Raw genomic sequence first — 24,931 nt, 5'->3', positions numbered from 1 at the left:
CCTAACCGATAGTGTCCTTAAAGCAAATTTGACAATAAAAGCACATTTTCTGAAGCAACCACATAATTTAATGTCGCTTCTATGACTCTTTCTTTTCATGTTAGCTTGCGTGGTGGGCTAGGCTTGAACCGAGTCTTCAGAGTCAAAAGTCCAACACTCTTTCAGGCGAGCTACCACAAAAGGTAATCATATCGGAATAAGTGTGTAAATGTAGGTGGGCGTGGATCAGTTGATCAACAGGAGAGCGAGATAAACGAGAGCTGGAGACGCTAGTTTGAGAGAGAGACGCACGTGGCTGCTCTGCATGTGTGTCCTTATTTTTTATGTTGTTTTAAGTTAATTTAACTTTACGTTGACGGTTCAGCCAGTTCCCACCTCCTCCTTGTCACATTCTTTACCTGTTTGTTTTATGTTGAGTTTCTCATTAAATTTTGTTTACTGTTCAGCCGGTTCCTGCGGCCTCCTTGCACATTCTTTACCTGTTACAGTAAGATGTTTGATTTCTTATTATTTTGCTGTTCCATTTGTTGATGCTAGTGGCATAGAAATGAAAACCTTCAGCTTAAAGCAAATTATATAGTGTTTGTATTGTCTGAGTTTTATCTTTCATTAAAGCATGTAACCAAATATGAGATATAACCAGAGAGCTTTTTGGATTTGTCCTTTTTTATAGGCTTTAAAACCAACAGTTTACCAGCAGAAGAAGGGGCAGAAAAATGTAATCTCTTTTGAGAGGAGTCATTTCAGCCTGCTTTAATGACTGCCTTGTTTCTCCTGATCCTTCCCGCCAATTACTCGCTCACTTGTGTGTGTATTGTCGATCCTGATGCCGTGAGACAATCATGTTCGGCTGTGTATTTGTATGCAGCTGGTCTTTCTCTTATGCCGCAGTCTTGTTCTGTGTGTCAATAATATGACCTTCAGTTGGGCACAATAATTAAGATCAATTACCCTCTGCCACTCTCTCCATGCCATGGGCAAGGTAATAAAATATGCCAGCTGCCCTTAATTACCCATCATGTTTTCATAATTTGATATCTCCTCCATATTTTTTTCTTAACTTGATGCCAAAAAGTCTTAAGGCAGTAGTAATAAGACAACTGATCACAGTGACCTTGTCAGTTTAGGTAGTGAAATATATTTTATACTTTCTCAGCTGTCTCACTCAGACGGTTTATGGGCTGTCAGATGCATAATGCGCACAAAATGTTAAGAGGTTTGCCTTAACAGCAAGTTTCTTCAACAAGTCTTCGTTGATCAGATTAGCTGACTTTAAGTTTTTTTTTTCCATGGTGTTGGGATGCACAAGTTTGGGTGTGCATAAGTAATTAATGCGACGTCATATTTCAAGTCTTCTGAAAGTACACGATAGGATTTGGTGTTAAAAAACAACCCGAAATGTAAGTACGTTTTCAATTATAATATTGATGTCCGTTGTGCATATGCTATGAGAGATGATTGTTCACTCAAGAACTTGCGTTGTTTATACCGTTAAAATTTTTTAAATGTCTGGCTGTGTGGGACTGCTCCTCCTAGGTCTCCCTCCATGTAATCTGTGGGGAAAAAAATGCATGGAACGTGGATGGCAGAGCTGATTTAGTGTCTCAGTTCTATACTCAATGCTTCTTTTCTGACCTCACAGCTATGGAGTTAATACAGTGAGTTTTTGTGGTGGGTGCGTTGTCTTTGGTTGACCCTGGTAATGGGTTTCTAATTGCTCTGGGTTGTTACTAAATTGCAGCTGCTCATTTGTATTGGTCCATTTTTGCAGAGAAGAAATTGGACAAGGGCATTAGGGGGCTGGGAGAGACGAAGTGATGGAGGTGCTGGAGAGAGTAAGACAAAGATGCAGAGAGAGAAAGCAAAATGAATGAGGCGGAAGAACCTTTCTCACCTAACAGGGGAACTGACTGAGGCATTAGGGCATTGTTGTAGAGTGTTTTCTGCAAGCGTATTGATTTATCTTTTAATGGACAGTCAACTAATGGTGTAGGTCATTATGGGCCACATGAGATGCCAAAAGTTTTGAGGTGAAAGTTAGCTGTAGAGAAGAGACTTGGTAATTAAAGGTCAAATATGAATTTGAGGTTAATAGTGTAGGAGAAAAGAAAAATCGATTGACGTGAAGTTATTTAAACTGAACATTGAATGTGGGCCACCCACACAATCCCATTCACTTCTCTCGGGGGAATTAGATTTGTGTGTTTGTTTGTGTAATGACTTCTGGCTCTAGAGCAGGTATTCCTGAACTTTTTTTTTCCAGCCGAACTTACGTACGTACCGTAAAATACGTACTTGAAATATCCCCTGAGATTTAAAGTTTTACGTTTAGAAATATTATTAAAAATATTTTTTCACTTGTAATATAATTTTATTTATACAGGGTTCCCACAGGAATGGAAAGCCTAGAAATGTTATGGAATTTAAAAATTGTATAATAATATTATATATATATATATACACTCACCTAAAGGATTAATAGGAACACCATACTAATAATGTGTTTGACCCCCTTTCACCTTCAGAACTGCCTTAATTCTACGTGGCATTGATTCAACAAGGTGCTGAAAGCATTCTTTAGAAATGTTGGCCCATATTGATAGGATAGCATCTTGCAGTTGATGGAGATTTGTGGGATGCACATCCAGGGCACGAAGCTCCCGTTCCACCACATCCCAAAGATGCTCTATTGGGTTGAGATCTGGTGACTGTGGGGGCCATTTTAGTACAGTGAACTCATTGTCATGTTCAAGAAACCAATTTGAAATGATTCGAGCTTTGTGACATGGTGCATTATCCTGCTGGAAGCAGCCATCAGAGGATGGGTACATGGTGGCCATAAAGGGATGGACATGGTCAGAAACGATGCTCAGGTAGGCCGTGGCATTTAAACGATGCCCAGTTGGCACTAAGGGGCATAAAGTGTGCCAAGAAAACATCCCCCACACCATTACACCACCACCACCAGCCTGCACAGTGGTAACAAGGCATGATGGATCCATGTTCTCATTCTGTTTACGCCAAATTCTGACTCTACATATCTGAATGTCTCAACAGAAATCGAGACTCATCAGACCAGGCAACATTTTTCCAGTCTTCAACTGTCCAATTTTGGTGAGCTCTTGCAAATTGTAGCCTCTTTTTCCTATTTGTATTGGAGGGGTCTTCTGCTGTTGTAGCCCATCCGCCTCAAGGTTGTGCGTGTTGTGGCTTCACAAATGCTTTGCTGCATACCTCGGTTGTAACGAGTGGTTATTTCAGGCAAAGTTGCTCTTCTATCAGCTTGAATCAGTCGGCCCATTCTCCTCTGACCTCTAGCATCAACAAGGCATTTTCGCCCACAGGACTGAATGGATGTGTAATAGATAGATAGATAGATAAAATGGAGGACATTGTGCAGGTTTATTTACATTTTAAAAAATTTTTTATGTTTGAATAGTCTTGGCCCATTTCAACATTCTGTAAATGGAAGTCTAAGGGATTTTGGGGATTTTGGATCATCCGCTATAAAAAAAACAATATTTTGGATGAGTTAGAAAAGTAATTGCAACCCGAGTCAGAACAGGCTGAAGGTCTTTGCAGAGTTGTATGGTTGTAGCTTGAAATCTCTAGGAGTTAGAGAAATACATTTTGGACTTTGTTTAGCTTTTTTTTTTTAATTGGTAAATGATGACAAAAAAAAAATCTCTTTGAATTCAAACACTGGTCGTAAGTAATTCAGAGACATTGTGAGTTATTAAACATTCTGGGAAATTGAGGACACACTGTCTCTCACAACAACAGTGTCACTCAAGGGCTCAGTCTGTGTTGTATGACTGACTGGGATCACTGCACTCCCACATAATTTCTGCATATGCTGCTGCCTTGCGTTTGCAATTAAAATGGAACAGAGAATCAGATTGAATATATTAACATGACTCCCACAACCCTCACTGTGCAGCTCCCATCACCATTCTCTGCAGTTGGGTCTTGTCTCCTGTCCTCCTTTTTCACTCTTCTCTTCTCTTCTCTTGTTGCTCCCAGTCTTCATTGTCTGTGTTTGTGTCTCTCTCATCTGTCTGGCTGTAGGCTACTGAAATTGTCTGCTGTCTGGATATTAAAAGGGTATTCAATGGCAGTTTGGGGGTTGAATTTTTCTATAATGTAGTTTATTGTTTTGTTTGCAAATGTGGGATTTACAACATTATTTACCCTTGTAGGACACTATTCTGAATCCTTTGTTGTTCCTGGAACAACATGTATATCATAGTTTCATAGCTCTAACTAAGGCTGGCTGAAGGAATAATCTGGGTTCAATACAAGTTAAGCTCAATCGACAGCATTTGTGGCATAATATTGAATACCACAAAAATGAATTTTGACTTGCGCCTCCTTTTCTTAAAAAAAAAATTTAAATTAAAAATCTGGTTTACAGTAGGGCACTTAGAATTGGAAGTGAATGGAGGCCAATTTTTTAACATTTTAAAATACTCACTATTTCAAATTTATAGCCACAAGACATAAACAGTATACATGTAAACATGATTTTAGAGTCATAAAATCACTTATTAACCTTTTCTTTGTAAAGTTATAGCCAATTTTTGAACTTTGTTGCCATGACGATGTAATGTCATCAAAACCTAAAATTACTGTAAAAATTACAATTTAAACAACTTTACAGCTCAAATAATACACAAGGTTTAACTGAAGAATAATGCAAGTGCTTTTATAAAATATATGCTTCACCTTGAAACCCTCCAATAATTGAAACCCCTCCTTCCATTGTAAGTGCTTCACTATAACTCGATTTTTAAATTATTTTTTTTTTTTAAAGAAATGGAGGGACGAGTCTAAATACATTTTTGTAATCAGTATTATGCCACAAATGCTGTCGATTGAGCTTAACTTGTATTGAACCTGGAATATTCTTTTAACTTTATTTGATATCTCTATTTCTGGATTTGCTCTGAAATGGCTTAAAATGACAAGTTTTCATTTTTCACTAAGTCTAAGCCACTGAAACAAACTATTTTTTATTTATATGGACCAATATAGCATTGCATAATAAAAAACAGCTGTGTTCACCTACATGTATGTTTTCACTAGATTAGAACATTGTAATACATGAAAATATATATATATTTTTTTGAGTGATGGAAATAAATCATTAAATCAAAGTTTTACATTGATTCATTGTAACGGACCGTTTGAACTGAATCATAGAAATGAATCAAATGCAGCATTTTACCATCAGTCTAAACAGTTCTTGTTGCTGAATCATGCCGTTCTGTACCTATTCAGGCATGACATGGCTACTGTTTCATTCTCCAATGTGGTGCTGCACAATCAGGATTAGAATGGACTGGCGGAACAAGTCATCAATCTTCAGTCCTCTTCAGCCACATCAGTAAAGACGTTCCACCAGCAGGGTTCTCGTATGATTAGCCAACGGTGCTGAGAAATCCAGATCAGGAACTTTTTGAAATCATTCCATGTTCCGGTGGTAATGCTACTGTAACTGTTGCTCACTATGCTCAGAATTGTTTGGCCTGATGGAGGAAAGGCGCAAACATATGAACCCTACCATTTGTACTGCTGGTATTCAAATCAAATATGCATCTGCATTGTCTCTGTATATACAAGACACAACATATGGTGAATATTCAGAATATCACCCCTGGCCCTTGCCTCAGCCCTATCACAAATCCTAACCTATCCCTGAAATCAGAGCAAGATTATTCCTAAAATCTGATTTTGATAGTAGTGTTGTTCCAGGACCATCAAGGATGTTGGTGCGTGAACATGTCCCACTTGTGTAAATCACATATAAAATATTCAAGTGGCATATAACAACATTTACAATGGCTATTGCTGCAACCACAATTCTTCTACTGTGCTCCTCTGATTACAATGCAGTTCTGATTCATATAGAGTTGTAGCACTGTAGCACTGATGACACATTTTTGAAAAAGCTTCATTATTAGCCACAGTGTGCTGTATAATACCACTGTTGCCTGGGATTTAGAAGTGAATGCATGGATGTGTCAGATGTGTCATTTCTTAAAACAGGGGTTCTCAACCTTTTGCAAGCTGGGCCCCCCCAAAGTTGGTTCATTGCAGTTGGGGCCCCAGTGCCCCCCGCCCCGCCCATGCTTTATTGTTGTTATTATTATTATTATTATTATTATTATTATTATTATAATTGGCAGTAGCACCAGACTTCTAATGTGAGCTTGCAGGCATTATTATTATTATTATTATGAGTAGTAGTAGGCCTATCATCATTACTATGCTATTGCTATATAATTATATGAGGTTACATGCTTTATTGTTGTTATTATTATTATTATTATCATCATCAGTAGGCCTATTATCATTACTAGGCTGTTGCTATAATTGGGAATTGGCACCAGACCTCTGATATTAATTTATGCTTTATTATTGTTATTATTACTAGGCCTAATAGTAGGCATCATCTGCATTTTTTACAGAAGCTTGCTGGTAGGTGATGTTAATGTGAGACCTGAGCCTGTTTTGCCTTGCAAAGATCCTCAATTCTTGGCTCAATCTTTGATAAACATAGCCTCAAATCATCCTCGATTTGTGCACGATTGCGGTATTTCGTTTTGAGTGCAGTCATTTTTGAGAATCCTGCCTCACACAAATATGTCGACACGAAAGGAAGGAGAATCTTCAAGGCGACGTCACAGAGTTCAGGGTATTGCTGCATCAATGCTTCTCAGAATGACGAAAGAGGGCAGGAGCTAAAGAGTTCCTTCAGTCTACTGTCACTCTTCAGCACAATAAGCTGTTCCTGCATATCAATTGATAGCTCGTTTGCTGTGCACACAAATGGATCTCGAACCCACACAAAAGAGCGATAATCCTCTTTAAAGTATGTCGCAAATTGTTTTCTCATTGCTGACAGGTGCTCAGATGCTGATTGAAATAGGGAGGAGAAATCGTGTGACGTGTCTGCATCAGTGATAAAGTCTGCAAGGCTGGGGAACATGTCGCAGTTCCCTCGACTGATGCGGCCATGCCAGAGGTCTAGTTTTTGTGTGAAGGTGTGCACTTTGTCTGCAAGGAGCAAAATATGAGTTTCGCGGCCTTGCAAAGACAGGTTGAGGCCATTCAAGTGGTCAAATATATCGACCAAATAGGACAGAGACGCAAGCCACATAGTGTCATCCAGATGCTTCGCCAGATCTGATTTGATTTCTGTCAAAAACCACTTCACCTCCTCTTGCAGCTCATACAACCGCTGTAACACCCGCCCCCTGGAGAGCCAGCAAACTTCAGTGTGCAGAAGCAGCTGTTCGTGCCCTGACCCCATCTCCTGGCAGAGGACCCCAAACAAGCGAGAGTTTAGCGGCCGTGATTTGATGAGATTTATTATTTTCACGGATTGGTTCAGCATGGAGTCAAAGAGAACCGACATTTTTTTAGCAGCTAGTGCTTCGCGATGGACCATGCAATGTGTCCATTTCACAAGTGGATCTACTTGCTGAACGTGAGCAGCTAGGCCACGCTCACGCCCCGTCATTGCCTGCGCACCATCCGTGCATAGGCCAACGCATCGGTCCCAAGCCAAACCATTTTCACGGATAATAATATCAAGGACATTGAAAATGGCTTCTCCTGTAGTGTGCGACTGAAGAGGCCGGCAAAACAGGACATTCTCCTCAATCGCCTTGTCCCGCAGATACCTGACATAGGTGAGGAGCTGTGCCTGCCCAGCAATATCAGTGGATTCGTCCAGATGCAGCGCGTAATAAGGACTCTTTTTTACGAACTCTATCAGTTGCTCTCTGATATCATTGGACATGTCTACAATTCTCCTAGCGACTGTGTCATTTGACAGTAGTACTGCACCGATTTTGGCTGCTGCACTATCGCCTATCATTATTCTGCACATGTCTTGCGCTGCCGGCAAAATGAGAGTCTCGGCGATTGTATGCGGTTTACCCAGTTTACCGATCGTTTTGGCCACTACATACGATGCCTCCAAACACTGTTTAGACACAGTGCTGTGCACTGAAATGGTTGCCTGTTGCTGATGGAGGCCATCAAGCTGTCTTTTAAAATATTCAGCTGGTTTATTTTTAATGCCAGCATGCTTTGTTTCGAGGTGCCTTTTTAATTTGCAGGGCTTCATACTGTCGTTTGCCAGCACCTCGGCACACACGACACACTGAGGTCTCAGATCAGCCGTGACTGTAAACCCAAATTGCAGGTATGCTTCATCGTACCTTCGAAGATTTTTTGCAGCTGGTGGTGCGTCGGTTGGCTTGTTTGTTGGTCCTCACAAGAAATTTCTCCATTTTGATGTGTTTTCAATAAAGTTTAGGCAATATGTAACTGTGTGCGTGGTGTATGTTGAGAGACGTATCAGGGGCTAATCAGTCGGGACTTAGGCACAATCTTTAATTAAACAAACAAAATAATTATTTTGCAGACAATTCAGATTTTATTTTAATACTTAACAATTGTAGTCCTCGTCAGTGTGTGTGTGTGTCTTAGTCGTGTGGGTAGTTTTAGCTAAGTTTAGCTACTGCCTAGCGGTTATAAAAAAAAATACTGGCTAGGGCTGAGATTTGATCTAATCTTAAAAAAGAATGTTTGTGGGTTTAGTCTTTAAAAAGACTGTTGGGGTTTTGTAGTAAAGGCCTATGTAAATCGAGATTGATAAGACTAGCGAGAGCTGGCACAAGCGAACTTGGCAAGAGACTAGACTAGAGTGAATGGAAAGCTATCTCGTGAGTCAATTTAAATGCAGTGATTTATTTTTGTGTGAGAGTGAGTGAACATTTACATTTATACCCCGCTCTGTAAGCCAGGGCGGGAACAGCGGCGGCCATGCGCATGCGCGATTAATTTGCAGCCTGGACGCAGAGGGGTGTGTGTCTGCTCTCTGCTCTCTGCTCTCTGCTCTCTGCTCTCTGCTCTCTGCTCTCTGCTCTCTGCTCTCTGCTCTCTGCTCTGACTGCTCCGCGAGGCTACTGAGAGACTGACCGCCTGTGAGTGCTTTTGGACGGGAGAGGGGATCACGCCAGCACCTGCTGTTCGTTGAGCACAGTAGGCCTAACTGCAGAGTGATTCGTGCTTTCGAGTCTCCAAACACCACAATAGTCTCCAAAAACACCAGTAAAAGTCGCTGGATTTGTCGCTTTTGACAAAAAAAAAAAAAAGCCGCCAGGAGGATGATTTGTTTGTGTTATAATCAGTGCTTGAAGTGGGGGGAAAAGGTGGCGGCACTCTCTTTGCATTGGCAAATCATGACATTTTTACAGTGAAAAACAAAACTTGGAGATATTGCTGTTACAACAGTGTATTGTTATTTATTTAGCATAGCGCATCTCACAGCAATACTCAATCGTGTTTTGAATGATTCAGTGTTGTGAACGAATTGGTTGAGTCAAAGATTCAGTGACCCATTCACAAACATCTGTCTCATTCTTGATGAATCGGCCGTTTGAACGAATCGTTTGAATGAATGACTCAATGACTCGCTTAATGAAACCGCTTATGCTTATCACTTGCATTTGCGGTCACTATCGACAAACCAATCAAATTTGTTCAAAACTTTTTTTTTTTAAATCAGTCCAAACACATTTAAATTTTTATTCAGGAGTTATGTATATACAAAACTATAACATTTATGACAGTAGTTTAGTGATAAAAAAAATTTGCCCCAAATTTTTTTTTCCTCCAGTTTTTTCCCTTCCATCGTAGCCTACACCGGTTGAGAACCACTGTCTTAAAACATCTTTCTTAGTAATCTACTTTTATAATATTCTGGTTTTTAAAACAGGACAGTTATGAAGCAAATACGAAATTCTTTTCTGGATCTATGGGAAATTTTGAAACTTAAATCTTCTTAAATGGCCAGGATTGTATGCTCTTGAGCTCTCAAATTTGGATACAAAAGCAGGGACCCTGGACATCTTTCTTTTGGTGTTCAAGTCAGTAGAAAGGTCTCTTTAGTGTCATACGTTTTTATAACTGTGACCTTAATTGCATACCGTCTGTAAGCTGTAGTCCACTGTCTTAACAACTGCATTCCACAGGTGCATGTTTTTGAATTGTTTATGGTTCATTGGAAAAGCATGAAAACATTGTTTAAACCCTTTACAATAAAGATCTGTAAAGTTATTTGGATTTTTATAAAATTATCTTTAAAATACAGTTTCCTGAAAAGTTACATTTTCTTTTATTTTTATAGAGTTTATGTCTTCATGAGTATTTTTTGTCTTGTTTCCCAGAATGTCTTTTTAGTACGAGATAGAGTACACTTTCCTGTAAAGGTAAATTATGTTAAATATGAAGACTTTTCATGAAACAAATCTTGAATTAATTATATTTTTCTAATCCCATTGGCAAATTGTGTTTTTAAGCATAAATCTAACAACTAATAGTGAGTTTTATATCTTAAAACAGGAAAGAACAATATGCCAATGGGGTAAGAAAAAAAATATTTTAAGATATATTCTCTGAAAAACAATTGTTCTCATATTGTACAATTTTGTTTCTCAAGTATATTTATCTTGTTTTATGGATGCTTAGACATTTTTATTGGAGGGCAAGACAAACAACTGAGGAAATAAGGATTATTTATTTCATTTCTTTATTTATTTTGCAGTGTACCATTACTAATTTAGGATAGTTTTTGAAACCCAGCATACTAATAGGCTTGTACTTGTTTGTGTTAACCTGTGTCAGACACTTTTAAATGCAGAATGTCATTTGTCATTTTTGCTGATGGTACTTATCCAAAATGGCTTGCCCCGTCATTTTACCAAGGGGGCAGGGGCAGTTTCTCTGGAAAAACATTGGGGTTAAGTGTCTTTATCCCTGGTACATGTCCCCTAGTTTGGACTGACCTTGCAACCTTATTGTTTGCAGCTTAGATCTCAAACCATTAGGCTTCCATCGCACGATAAATGTAATTTTAACAATTGCACAATGATCTGATATTAGAAAATACTAGTCATAAAACATTAAGCTGATTTTGATGTTTAATTTCAATGCATTTATTTCTGCTCTCTGCTATTATGACCTGTGTTTGTCTGAGAGATAGGATCATTAGGTGGCAATGTCATGAAGACATATGCATGCAATATTCAGAGCCTTTTTATGCCAGTGTTCAAAAATGTATGAGGACAAGTCAGATAATATTTTGGGCTGTGCAAACATATTACCTTTGCTATTGATGACGGAGCATAACATGTGTGTTTGTGTAGATGAGTATATTGCCATGATAGAATTATCAAAAGGATGGAATGTGTGGTTGTGTGGTTATGTATGTCTGCCTTCGAGAGTTAAATTGGTTTTAAATGCCTCCTTGCCTGGAGATAAAAAAAAGATACTTTGTAGTCTAAATTATTGATTCAGAGCTTGAAATCAAATACTGTACACCTCCCTCTTCTTTTATTGGTTTAAAATATGTTTCCTGACCCATTGGGTGCAGTTATCTTTCTCGCCCACACATACACGCAAACACTTTGTAATTTGATTATTCATTCATCAGAAAGAGGATGAGTCCTGAAGTTAGAAAGTTGTAGCCTTGAAGCTGTTTAATGCCTTTTATCCCAACAAATTATTGCCATCTCTGCTGATATCTTGAAGCAAGCGTAATAAGTACCTCATAGCATTTCCATTCCTTGCTAACATTAAACACAAACAAAAGGCTGTGGGTTTAAAATGTTAATAGATTTCAATGCATGAGCCAGATAGGCACATGACGGTGTCCTTTGTAAGTCTCCTTTTGGATGAATCTCCCATGACAGGCCCATGTCTCTCCTCTTCACCTGTGACTGACTGTCAGAGCTCAAGCAGGTGGGGCCAAGGGTGCAGTGACGAAATATAGGTGTTGATGTCTTGCTGAAGAGGCAGTCATATGCAGATGTATTTGGTCCTTGGATGTCACAAGTTCCACAAATTCCAAATGGCCCATTTCTAGTCTGGTTTCAATAAATGTTCTTTTTCTATTAAGGAGGAAGTTTTCAGTTCTGAAAGTCACAGTGTATTTATATTGTACACTGGCCTCTTATATGTCAAAAGATCAAGGAAAATTGTATTCCTTATGTCATGACCCCTTTATACAGTACAATAATAAACATTCAACTGTGCAATACATTCAGTACATTTACATGCACTTTAAAATTTCAATGCAAGTTAGACCAAAACAATAATTTATCTTTTTAAAATGTTTTTTTAAATGCTTTAGTCTGTCTAAAATTGTACCAATCTGATTTTAGTGAAGTCTGACTCACATACTGTAGATAATGCAATTGTAGCTTGGCTTCATCCAGCATGTGTACATGTTAATCGCACCACAGTTGACCTCCCCATTATGTGCATGCGTATTCCGAGATGTGGGACATGCATTTAACCCGGTGTATTTGGCTGAAGCTTGACGGTGCAAAAACCCACTGTAGCTCGATTATAATTAAGCATGTAAACAGTTTTCTTTTTTTTCTTCTCATGTAATTGTCATTCCTTTATTAAATGTTGACTCTGTGCAACATTAAAAAATCTGTTATAAATGCAGTATATTTGCCACTTGGATGCAGAGTAAAATTATTCAAGTGTGTAAGAGTTTTCTTGTCATTGTGGTGATCTTGATGTATGCACTGCCGCAGGGTGTGCTTTTGATGTTTAGTTTTTCTATATAAACGATGCCTCTGTCTGTCTCTCTCTCTCGTCCAGTGTGGATCTGGTACATGCTCAGCTGCGAGTGTGTGAAGGTCGTAGTTTGCCCGAGCTGGGTCTGAGACAGGACAAGATACGGATCAATGGCTATGCCATCCAGTGCCGTGTGACCACTGAGGACCCAGCACGTGGCTTCCAGCCTGACACAGGAAGACTTGAGGTGGGTCAGCGTCCCTATTTAAATCCCCAGCTGGCGCATTCCCACTCCCCTCTGCAACCTTTTCAGCCTGTGACAACAGAATAGGCTGAAAAAACACATACACACACACACACACACACACACACACACACACACACACACACACACACATGTTGTGTTTCCATGTTTTATGGGGACTTTCCATAGACATAATGGTTTTTATACTGTACAAACTTTATATTCTATCCACTAATCCTAACCCTACCCCTAAACCTAACCCTCACAGAAAACATTCTGCATTTTTACATTTTCAAAAAACATAATTTAGTATGATTTATAAGCTGTTTTCCTCATGGGGACCAACAAAATGTCCCCACAAGGTCAAAATTTTCGGGTTTTACTATCCTTATGGGGACATTTGGTCCCCACAAAGTGATAAATACACGCTCACACACACACACACACACACACACACACACACACACACACACACACACACACACACACACACACACACACACACACACACACACACACACACACACACACACACACACACTAACAGAGTTTACCAGGACCGAGCCTTAACTTTTAGCCATTTACATTTATGCATTTGGCAGACGCTTTTATCCAAAGCGACTTACAGTGCACTTATTACAGGGACAATCCCCCCGGAGCAACCTGGAGTTAAGTGCCTTGCTCAATGACACAGTGGTAGTGGCTGTGGGGATCGAACCAGCTACCTTCTGATTACTAGTTATGTGCTTTAGTCCACTACGCCACCACCACTCCTTAGATATATTAGATATATTTCTCAATATTTATTGAATATATTTGCTCTGAAATGGTTTGAAGTGGCAATCTGGAACCATAATTTTAGCCAAACAGCCATTGTTACTACAGCCGTGGCCAAAAGTATTGGCAGTGACATAAATTTTGTGTTTCCCAAATTTTTCTGCTTCATTTGTTGTGGTGTCAATTCACATTTTTTCTTGATTATTGTGCAGAGTGATCCGATGCATTTTAAATAATTGCAAAAAGCTTCATCAGCCAAAAACATTTACGTTATCACAAAACACCAAATTTCCCTGTTTTTTGGTCCTGGCACAAAATGACCTGCCAACATAATTTCACTAATCATATCAGCAGCACCTGGGAAAGTGTGAACGAGTACTAGTCAGGTGAAATTACTCTATCATTCTGATTGGATTATAAGAGCAGACTGATTGCTATAAAAGGAGGGAAGAAGTGCTTCCAATCATTGTGTTCTTGTTAGCAATGGTTACCTCTAATGAAAGAAGTGCAGTCATCATTGCTTTATATCAAAATGGCCTCACATGCAAGGAAATTGCTGCAATGAAAATTGCACCTGAAAGAACTATTTTCCGGATCATTAAGAACTTCAAGGAGAGAGGTTCGATAGTCCGGAGAGGAATAGGTGAACAAGTCCTGTGTCGTGCCAACAGTGAAGCATCCTGAGACCATCCATGTGTGGGGTTGATTTTCATCCAAGGGAGTGGGCTCCCTCACAACTCTGCCTAAAAACACTGCCATGAATAAAGAATGGTATCAAAACGTACTGCAAGAGCAACTTCTCCAACGATCCAGGAGCAATTTGGTGATGATCCGTGCATTTTCCAGCATGATGGAGCACCATGTTACAAGACAAGGGTGATTATGAAGTGGCTCGGAGATCATTACATTGAAATTTTAGATCCGTGGCCAGGCAACTCCCCGGATCTTAATCCCATAGAGAACAAGTGGTCAATCCTCAAAAGGCGAGTGGACAAGCAGAAGCCCACAGATTGTGATTAAATCAGAGCACTAATAAGGCAAGAATGGATCGCCATCAGTCAGGGTTTGGCCCAGAAGCTGATATCCAGCATGCCAGAGCGAATTGCAGAGGTTATGAAGAACAAGGGTCAACACTGTAAATATTGAAGTATTTTTGTCAATAAAATCCTTTAAAACTTGTGAAACACTTATCATTGTTTTCCAGTATACCATAGAATCATGTGAAAAAATTATCTACAAATACTGAAGCAGCAAATTTTGCAAAACACAAAATGTATGTCACTGACAATACTTTTGGCCACGGCTGTAGATTCAAGTAGATTAAAAATGTTAATTGAAAATGAATTGTTAAATCGGTGTTTATCGATTCATTGATATGAGCAAAACTTCAAACTGCTTTATGAAAATAAATCCGAATGCTTTTAAATCATCAAAGAAGGATCATGAAACTTTAGGAAGTTTCCACAATGACGTCTTTAGGAAATGTAATGTGCAAATAAAATGTGCATTAAAATCACTGCAATATTCACAATGTTGCTATGTATTGGCAGTAACATTATTACAAATATATCATCAATATTATAAATATTTCTCAGTCCAAGTACACACACAACAGTAAGTGCCTACCTGTGTGTGATGATATCGGGGAGGTGTGATATTGTGTGAGAAGCTGCTGAAGGGAGAAAGCATTCCCTTTGAGACTGGTTGGAAATTATTTGTTTACGGATGAATAATTGAACAAATATTGATATCAGCTTTCTCTACTCAGTCACTGTTGACTTGCAAGCCTTACATCTGTCTAAACACGTCACTGTCTGTGTATGTGAGGGAGGTTGTGTTGTGTTGTTATCTAGTTGAGCCACAAGGTTAACCAGGGTCTCTGGTGAGCTTACAGATCTGATGTGCATGTATAGAGACAGCCCGAGGAGTTGACTTGCCCATAAACTGCTCACTATAATCAGCCAGTTATACCCATACTCTGCCAGCTCATTGGCCAGACACCGCAATACCGGAGTTTTACCTTCCAGATCTATCCGAAGATGCGCATGGGTGAAATCTTTTGTTCTTACACCTAACCACAGGGTCTTGGCGGTAATAAACGAGACGACAGCTGGATCTCACTGATAATGATGTTCTTCCGTTACCTATGAAACTGTTTTGCACCCAGCTTCAAAGGCTGACGTGGACGTCCTGTAATGTTGGAAGAATGTTTTTCACTTAAAAGGGATAAGGAGCCATGCAGATGGAGAGATGAAGGGAAAGAACTGGAGTGGGAGAGTTTCATAGAAATTTGGTGATGTTAAATTTACATTGCGGATAGTTTACTGAGCCAAGCAGCCTGGGTCTTCAGATCTTCTAGTTTAAAGGAATGGTTAAAAAAATTTTAAATAATAATTAGCACATATATATATATATATATATATATATATATATATATATATATATATATATATATATATATATATATATGAGATATATAGATAGATAGATAGAGATATATAGACACACACACACATAGAAAGACTGTTCCATATTGTATGCCATATCTAAGTGCGTTCAGTGGGAGACGCGGATATAAACACGGAGATAGTGCGCAATAGCAAAATCCGCCGGGCAGCGTGCGTTGATGGAAGAACTGCCCGCATGCAATGTCAGTCAACTAACTAGAGGGGGGCCTGTTGAAAATATTTTTGTACCAAGCCCAAGAATTTATAACTGTAGCCCTGATTGTCATAATTTACTCACCCTCATGTCTTTCAAAATCTGTATGACTTCCTCTGTGGAAGTCCTCTATTACATCCGCTTGGTTCTCAATATAGTGTGTGGCTTTCTTGAAAATAAATGAATGTTTACTCCTTTTTTTTAATAGTTTATGTGTATGTTTCCCTCAATTGTCATAAAGTGTCAAAAGCTGGATGTCAACATCATATGGCCAGTGTTGGAAAGAACTCAAATGTGCAGAAGATGCTTGGAAACCAAAGAACGTGCAGAAAAGTTGGCAGCTTCACTGTTGGTAGCAACACAACATATTAAGAACCAAGGGGATGCAAACTTCTAAACAGGATCATTTGTGTAAATTCAATTATTATTTTGTCTTGCTGAATATCTGAAAATATATTTTCAAGTGGCTGATCGGTGCGGTACTAAATGAAAAACAAAATGCATATTTTATGAGCATTTTTTAATTTTTTATAATAAACATCTTGAAGATTCTGCAAGGGCTGCAGACTTATGGACTCAACTGTATGCATCAGATGGACATTTTTTGCCATTGCATATCACTATCTTGTCAACATACTTATTTTTAGTACTTTATTTTTTAACCATTTTGAAAAGTTAAAGGGATAGTTCACCCAAAAATTGTAATTCTCTCATAATTTACTCACCCTCATGCCATCCCAGATGTGTATGACTTTTCTTTCTTCTGCAGAACACAAATTATGATTTTTAGAAGAATATTTCAGCTCTGTAGGTTCATACAATGCAAGTGAATGGGTGCCAAAGTTTTGACACTCCAAAAAGCACAAAGGCATCATAAAAGTAATCCATATGACTCCAGTGTTTTAATCCATATCTTCGAAGTGATCTGATTGAGAAACAGATCAATATTGAAGTCCTTTTTTGCTAGAAATTCTTCTCCCTGCCCAGTAGGCGGCTGTAAGCATGAAGAATATGAATCATCAAAAACACAAGAAGAAGAACGTGAAAGTGATCTGTTTCTCACCCACACCTATTAAATCACTTCTGAAGACATTGTTTAACCACTGGAGTCTTATGGATTACTTTGATCCTTTTAGAGCTTAAAAATTCTGGCACCCATTCACTTGCACTGTATAAACCAAAACAGCTGAGAAATTATTTCTAAAAATCTTAATTTGAGTTCAGCCAATGAAAGAATCATACACATCGGGGATGGCATGATGGTGAATAACTGATAAGAGAATTTTCTTTTGGGTGAACTATTCCTGTAAAATGCCCTAAAAAGAGGCAAGCATATAAAGGTACCTCTGAAAATTAATTCATTGCTTTTTGTCCACATAATATATTTCCATGTTTTTTCTAAAATAATGCTTATTTAAAATGTTATAGCTTGTAGAATTTATGAAAATAACATTTAAAAGATAGTAGCTTTTGCCTTGATGTCTGATGCCTTCTCAAAAATGCTGCCTTTTAATTTTAGATAAAGTTTGTAAGTTAATGCCAGACTTCATATACAAAGTCGCATGTCCTCAGTATTTGCAGGGACCCACTTTTCAATATTTTTCACAAGAATTTGACCAACTCATTCCTCTCAAATGTTTGGATCCCCCAGGATACAAAAAAAACAAAACCTTTTAGGGTGTGTTTTTGTTCCACTGAGCCCCGTCTAGCCATTTTCGAATAGAAGAATTCGCAGTAATTGTTTTTTATGGTTGATTAATGCGGTCACTTCCAAGTATTCGAGTACTCACGTCCATTCTTATTACGAGTTATCTTGATAGATCAATATGCCTGCCAGGCCAGTTTAACTGGCCAGTATTCAGCCATTTTGAGATGGTTTGCATTGCCCAATACCTTTGTCTGTTTGGTTGATTTGTAGAGGTGTTATACGGACCGCTTGTCAGACATTTTCTTTTTTCAAATATTTATATAAACTTTTTCTATATAAAATAAGTTTTTTGTATTTATTGCAGAATTTTTTTGAGAACATCACCTTGTTATTCAATTTTATATATCTGCGTTATATTGTAATTTGGTCACCCTGCTCTCTATATATTGGTATCTGCATCGTCCATTGAAAAAACCTTATAAATGGGTCCCAGGTTTGGACAGATGATTGTAAAGGAAGATGAGTTTTAATAGGAAATTAATAAAAGGTGAACCATAGATACAGAAATACTCTGCTGTGGAAGTATAATCAGCCGTGTTTTATATCTCTTCCATTTCAGTATGTCAACACAAGCTCTATCGTGTTTGTGTGCAGTGGCGACTGATGTGAAAATAAGGCCGCAGGTAAAGAGAAACGAGTCGCTCTCTCAGTTCCTCTGTCTGCTTGAAGTTTCTCACTTTCGGAGATGTCTGATGTTGTTCTTCAGAGGCAAGAGAGGGCGGGTGGCACACAGGTCGCTCTGTCTCTTGTTTTGCAAGGAAAATGAGTGCATAATGGGTAAAGTGAAGTACGGGGATGAGAGTGTGTAGGGAACAGGCGCTGATAGCTCTTCTGTGCTTTTGTTTCTGTGGCAAAGAAAAAAAATTAGCTGTTGTCTGAAGGGTGCACTCTATAATCAAATGAGAGAGAGAGAGAGAGTAGGGAGAAGGCAGCATTTAGCACGGCGAGTCATTTACATGATGGCAGATGCTGTCTGTTTAGTAAACCAATGCTTTGTTTTTATTTCCTTTCTTAAAGGGGATAGTTCATCCAAAAAACACCAAAGAAGGTGGAACACCAGAGAAGGAATTTAGCAGAATTTCCAAGCTACTCTATTCCGTACAATGAAAATGGATGGTGACCAGCAGTTGTCAAGCTCCAAAAAGGACAAAACCACCTTAAAGCATCATAATAGTATTTCATACACCTTAAACATTCTATTTCAAGTCTTCCAAGGCCATACGATAACTTTGCCTTGAAAGTCTTGCTTGGCTGTCGGCAAGCCATTTACTTTCATTATATGACAGAGAAAAACTGTTTTCTGATGAGTGCGATCTGTAATCAAATGAGAGGGAGGGAGCGATAGGAGAAGGTAGAAGCATTTAGCATAACATGGTGCAACAGAGACACATGCTCTGTTATGTGGGCAATTATAGTATCATCTTCCCCCTAATTCCTCAGATATAAGGCTTGAATCTTTGATTTATGTGTAGTTAAAGATATAAGCTGTTATGCGGATTGAGCCTAGAACGCAGACTTTATTTTGATGCGGCTGTGTAAAAATTACTAGCAGTCTTAGATGTTGGTGGTACTTGCTCTACCCTTATTTTGTGAGTGTGTGTGTGTGTGCGTGTGTGTGAGAGAGAAAGCGTTGGTTCATTAGTGCATCGGCACTTGCTGGAGTACTGAGTGAACATAATGCTGATGAGGAGGATCGACTGATTTGCATTATCATCATAATAAACATAATTATGTTGTTGAATGTGCTGGTGGTAAATACTACTGTGGTGGAAATGGGAGTCCATATTTTCAGAAATGAAGAACAGCGCTGCTCCTCCATTAGCTTTCTCATCTGATAAATGGAATGTAAATGTGCAGAGGAAGTTTTGTCATTTATGTACCCTTTGGCTCTTTGGCTGCTACATCTCTTTTAGCTAAACTGCAAATGCTGGTTAGACAATTGTGTACTTGCAGTTGCCCTTAAAGGCATAGTTCACTCTTTCATTGTTTATTCACACCTTCTTGTTCCAAACCAGTATGGCTTGTCTTTCTTTTGAAGAACACTAAAGGAGATGTTAAGCAGAATGTCCAAGCTGCTTTTTTCCACTCAAAGGAAATGGACAAAAAAAGCAACAACCCATAAAACTTAATAAAATTAGTTTGCACTACTCATGCACTATATTCCAATTCTTCCAATTAGGAAGAAGCCAATATACAAATATAAATAGCACAAGGCTTAATAAACATAAGAACAACTTGGCTCTGTGCAGCTATAGACGAGACTAGACGATGAGTGATGAAACACGAGGGAATTTATACAGACTTGGGAAATCAACACAAGGAACAACTGATGGGAAACAGGTGAATGTAATAATGAGGGGTTTGCTGGGAAATGTATTGTGGGGAAAAACTACACCATAAAAGTCCATGAAAGAGTCAAACTAAGAATCTGTGAACATGAAGGGATGGTAACATGAAGGGATGTGGCAAATTTCAACCACTAAGTAAAATCTTAAATCTACACTTAAAAAATGACAAAAGGTAGCCTACCTTACTCTTAGACGATAGGCCAAATATCAGTGTTTCAAAATACTATAATAATAAATGAATAGGCCTATATATATATATATATATATATATATATATATATATATATATATATATATATATATATATATATATATATATATATATGTATCAGTTGATTCATTCAAGTAAAAACCTTTTTTAATAATGTTTTAGTTTAAAAATTAGTAGTCGACATCACTTATCGACTAGTCGACCATTCTTGCACATCCTAGAAGAGAGCAGATTCTGCAATAATTAACTCCTTTTATGTTACACTCAAATGGGTTTCGAAAGACATGAGGGTGAGTAAATTATAGAAAATTATATTTTTTTTGAGGACTGTCTTTAATGGCTTCAAATTGACCTTTTATTTGTCTGGCTCATGTTGAGAGGTCCATTGCTAAGGATAAAATATGATAACTTGCTTGTGAAAGGACACCTAGAGCCCTGCAGTCAGTGTTCTAAGAGGGTTCCAATTAAAGATAATAAACAAAGGCTTGAATGCCATTTTGATAAAATTTGGGAAAGGTTTATGCCACCTAGGTTGGTGCAAAGCATATGTCGATCTGTGTGACACCGCCTCACTGGCTCCATGGGCCTCTCTAAAGCAGATCCCCATGACCACAAGCCTTTCATCTTTCATTCAGCCTGCCAGTACACACACCACCGTGCAAAAGAGCAATCTTGCATCCTCGTTTTTTTATATAGCGACTGAAAAAATATTGTATGGCTATATGGCTGGTGCGAGACTTGTCTACTAGTTTATGTGACATGCTAGTCTTTTTATAGGTTGTAAATGATGACAGTGCAGCTCCTCACCATCCTCCAAACAAGGTACGAATCTGAAAATGTACTGGATTTCATTCACTAATTAATATATACAAGTTGTATATTCATGTGAGAATTTGAGCACAAACTTATTGCTGTTTTCACAACAGGTGTATGCACATAAATTTGTTCTAATGTTGAAATATCCAGAGTGTTCTAAAGAAGGAGGTCGTCCCAACCATTGTTGACTAAGTTATTCAAAAACGTAATCACAACAATTGACTTATTCTCTAAAGTTGTTACCAGATTTCTTTTCTAATTACTCGATCAAAAAAACAATCACATTACAAATTGCTTTACTTTTTAGTTACTTTCTGAAACACTTTTCACAGAAAACTTTTTTATTTTTCCGCTCAACAAATTAAAATGAATGCGCATATTTCCTTGTTTATTGTTGTACAATCTTTAGCTGTCACAGTAAAACAAACAGACATACATATGAACATATGAATTCATATTTTAAATGTATTATTCATACATAATATTACTTAAGAAATATACATAACCCAAATAATGTACTTAAAAGTAATTCCCTTATTTGGAAGTCAGTAACTGTAAGCTGATTACTAGAATTTAAAATGTAATGCATTACACTACTTATTGATTTTAAAAGTAATTAAGTTTCAAGTTTCAAGTTTCAAGTTTGTTTTTATTTATATAGCACATTTAAAAACAGCAAACAAGGCTGACCAAAGTGCTGAACAGTACACAAAGTAAGGAACAAGGACAAACCACACATTCACACACTTTTAAGAGAGGATTTAAAAACAGTTAGCGATTGAGTCGCTCTGATGTAAATCGGAAGGCTGTTCCACATCCTAGGGCCAGCGACCCGAAAGGCTCTGTCCCCTCTATTCTTTAACCGTGATCTGGGGACAAACAAAAGTCTCTGATCACCAGACCTCATGTTCCGTGTGGGATTGTGTGTACAGAGTAGCTCAGACAAATAACTCGGTGCCAGATTATTTACGGATTTAAAAACAAAGAGAAGAATTTTAAACTCAATTCTAAGATTCACAGGTAGCCAATGCAGTGATTTTAAAATAGGTGAAACATGATCGAATTTATGTTTTCTTTTGAGGAACTTTGCAGCAGCATTCTGTACTAATTGGAGACGAGCAATAGAGTTTCTGGGTATGCCATAGTAAAGAGAGTTGCAATAATCCAACCGCGATGTAATGAGCGCATGGATAGCAATCTCTACGGTTTTCTCAGAAAGAGAGGATTTAATCTTAGAGAGAAGACCTAGCTGGAAAAAACAAGAACTGATCACCGCATTTATTTGTTTATCAAATTAGATTACTGTTGCTAATTACTTTATCAGATTACACCCAACACTGGTTCCCGCAGTTAGTAATTTGCATCAAAAACAGTTAGTGATTTACTGAACCCCTTAGAGTACAGGGCAGGAATTATATATATATATTTTTTTTATTAAATAATTTTGCGGTCCCTCACAATAAGTTTTATGTTCCCTCGCATTAAGTTTTGCACTCCCTCGCAATAAATTTACCATGGTTTTACTACAGTTACCATATTTTAACCATAATATTAATTGTAAAACCATAGTAATGATTCAGAAACATGAAAACAATGGTAATAAATATCATAATTTAATAAAATCATACAGTAAATTACCATAGATTAACCATTATATTTGGAGTAAAAACATAGTTGCCACAAAATTAACTGGTTAATCTATAGTGAAACCATATGTGACTGATGTTCGTATTTGGGTCAAAAGGAGGAAGCAGAACATGGTGATTCCAACTCAGGAATGTCACTGTTTATTAACGTTCACTTAAAGCAAACTGTGAAGCTTCAATTCAGTCACTAATACGTTGAAACATGGCAGTGGCCAACACACAAACAGCTTCTCAGCTGGGCTCTCTCTCTCTTTTTGTGGACTGGGCTGTCTTTTATCTCCTCCGACTCTCACTGTGAACATGGAAATGGTAATTAGTCACAATTCATCTCAGATGGATGTCCTTACCGCTTTCTCCCCAGACGGGCTCTTGAACACACCCTAGCCTCCACATACCCCCACCACCAGACTCAGGCCAGGGGAACCATCCGGACACCCCCCCCCCCCCTTTTTCTGGAGAGGAAGTCCGCAACAGCCATCTCAAACTTAAATGGTTGGAGTCCCAGATACCAACAGGTGATCTGGGCATTGGCATCTTTAATGCAGTGGAGCCATTGGAGCGGGGCGTGGTCCGAACAAAGGGTGAATGCTAGTCCCAACAAATGGTAGCGGAGAGTGAGGACTGCCCACTTGCACCTGGCCATGACCCAAGTGCAACCCTAGATACCATACTTCCACCTGCCCAATTGCGCATTCCTTCGGGTTTGCTGTGAGCCCCGCTCGTCACAGCGACCCTAGAGCTGCCCCCAGATGCTGCATATGCCGTGGCCGATCATTACTGTAAATAATGATATCATCCAAATAAGCAGCGGCATACGCAGCGTGTGGTCTAAGGACTCGGTCCATAAGACGCTGAAATGTAGCCGGGGCCCCAAACAAACCAAATGGAAGATTCACAAATTGGTGTTATCCAAACGGTGTGGAGAAGGCCGTTTTCTCATGGGACATCAGTGTTAAGGGGATCTACCAATATCCCTTTGTCAAATTCAGTGTAGAATAAAAGCCCTACTGATCGAACAGTTAGTCAATACGAGGCATTGGATAAGCATAACATTTTGACACCGCCTTGTCCTTTATATAGTCCACACAGAACTGGACCGAACCATCACTCTTTGGCACCAGAACCACATGGCTGGCCCAATCGCTGTGGGATTATTCTATAATGCCCATATCAAGCATGGCCTTTAATTCTTCCCTTACTACTTGTTTCTTTTGTTCAGGTAAGCGATAGGGACGACTACGTACCACTACCCCTGGGGTTGTCTCGATGTGGTGTTCTATGAGGTTAGAAATTATTTTGCAACCTCCATACGTAGTGACTGTGAGAGGTGGTCTTCGCAAGGGAGCAAGGTTAATTGATTGGCTTTTAGACTAACCTCCGTCTAAGGATACGGGGACCGCCTCTCTCCATGGTTTTATTAGGTTGACGTGGTAAATTTGACGAGCCCCGCCTCTATCCGTACACACTACCTTATAATAGACTTCCCCAACTCTCAGTGTGATCTCAAAGGGCTTTTGACACTTTGCGAGTAATTTAGAGCTTGATGTTGGTAGTAATACAAGTACTTTATCTCTCTGTGCAAACTCCTGTAGTTGCACTCCCCTGTTATACAGCCGTGATGGACGTTCTTGTGCCTGCAGCAAATTCTCCTGTGATAGTGTGTGGAGTTTTGCTCTCAGGTCTAGAATGTATTGAATTTCATTTTTGCTCTGTGAAGGGTCCTCCTCCCAATTTTCCTTCATGACATCTAAGACGCAACAGGACTTACTCCCATATAACAATTAAAATGGGGAAAACCCTGTGGAAGCTTGCGAGACCTCTCGCACTGCAAATAACAGGGGTTTGAGCCACTTATCCCAATTCCAATCATCTTCGTGCATGAACTTACAAATCATCATACAACCGATCGTTTAC

At 38.7% G+C, this 24,931-nt stretch overlaps 1 pseudogene; it reads left to right on the top strand.

Moving 5' to 3' along the window:
* The window catches only part of LOC127625331 (pyruvate carboxylase, mitochondrial-like), a 196,459-nt pseudogene that overhangs the window by 55,071 nt on the left and 116,457 nt on the right, over nt 1-24,931 (top strand).

This window comes from Xyrauchen texanus, chromosome 31, assembly GCF_025860055.1.
Source record: "Xyrauchen texanus isolate HMW12.3.18 chromosome 31, RBS_HiC_50CHRs, whole genome shotgun sequence".
Classification (NCBI taxonomy): Eukaryota; Metazoa; Chordata; class Actinopteri; order Cypriniformes; family Catostomidae; genus Xyrauchen; species Xyrauchen texanus.
Note: the sequence above shows the minus strand (reverse complement) of the source record. Positions and strands in the feature narration are given on the sequence as shown.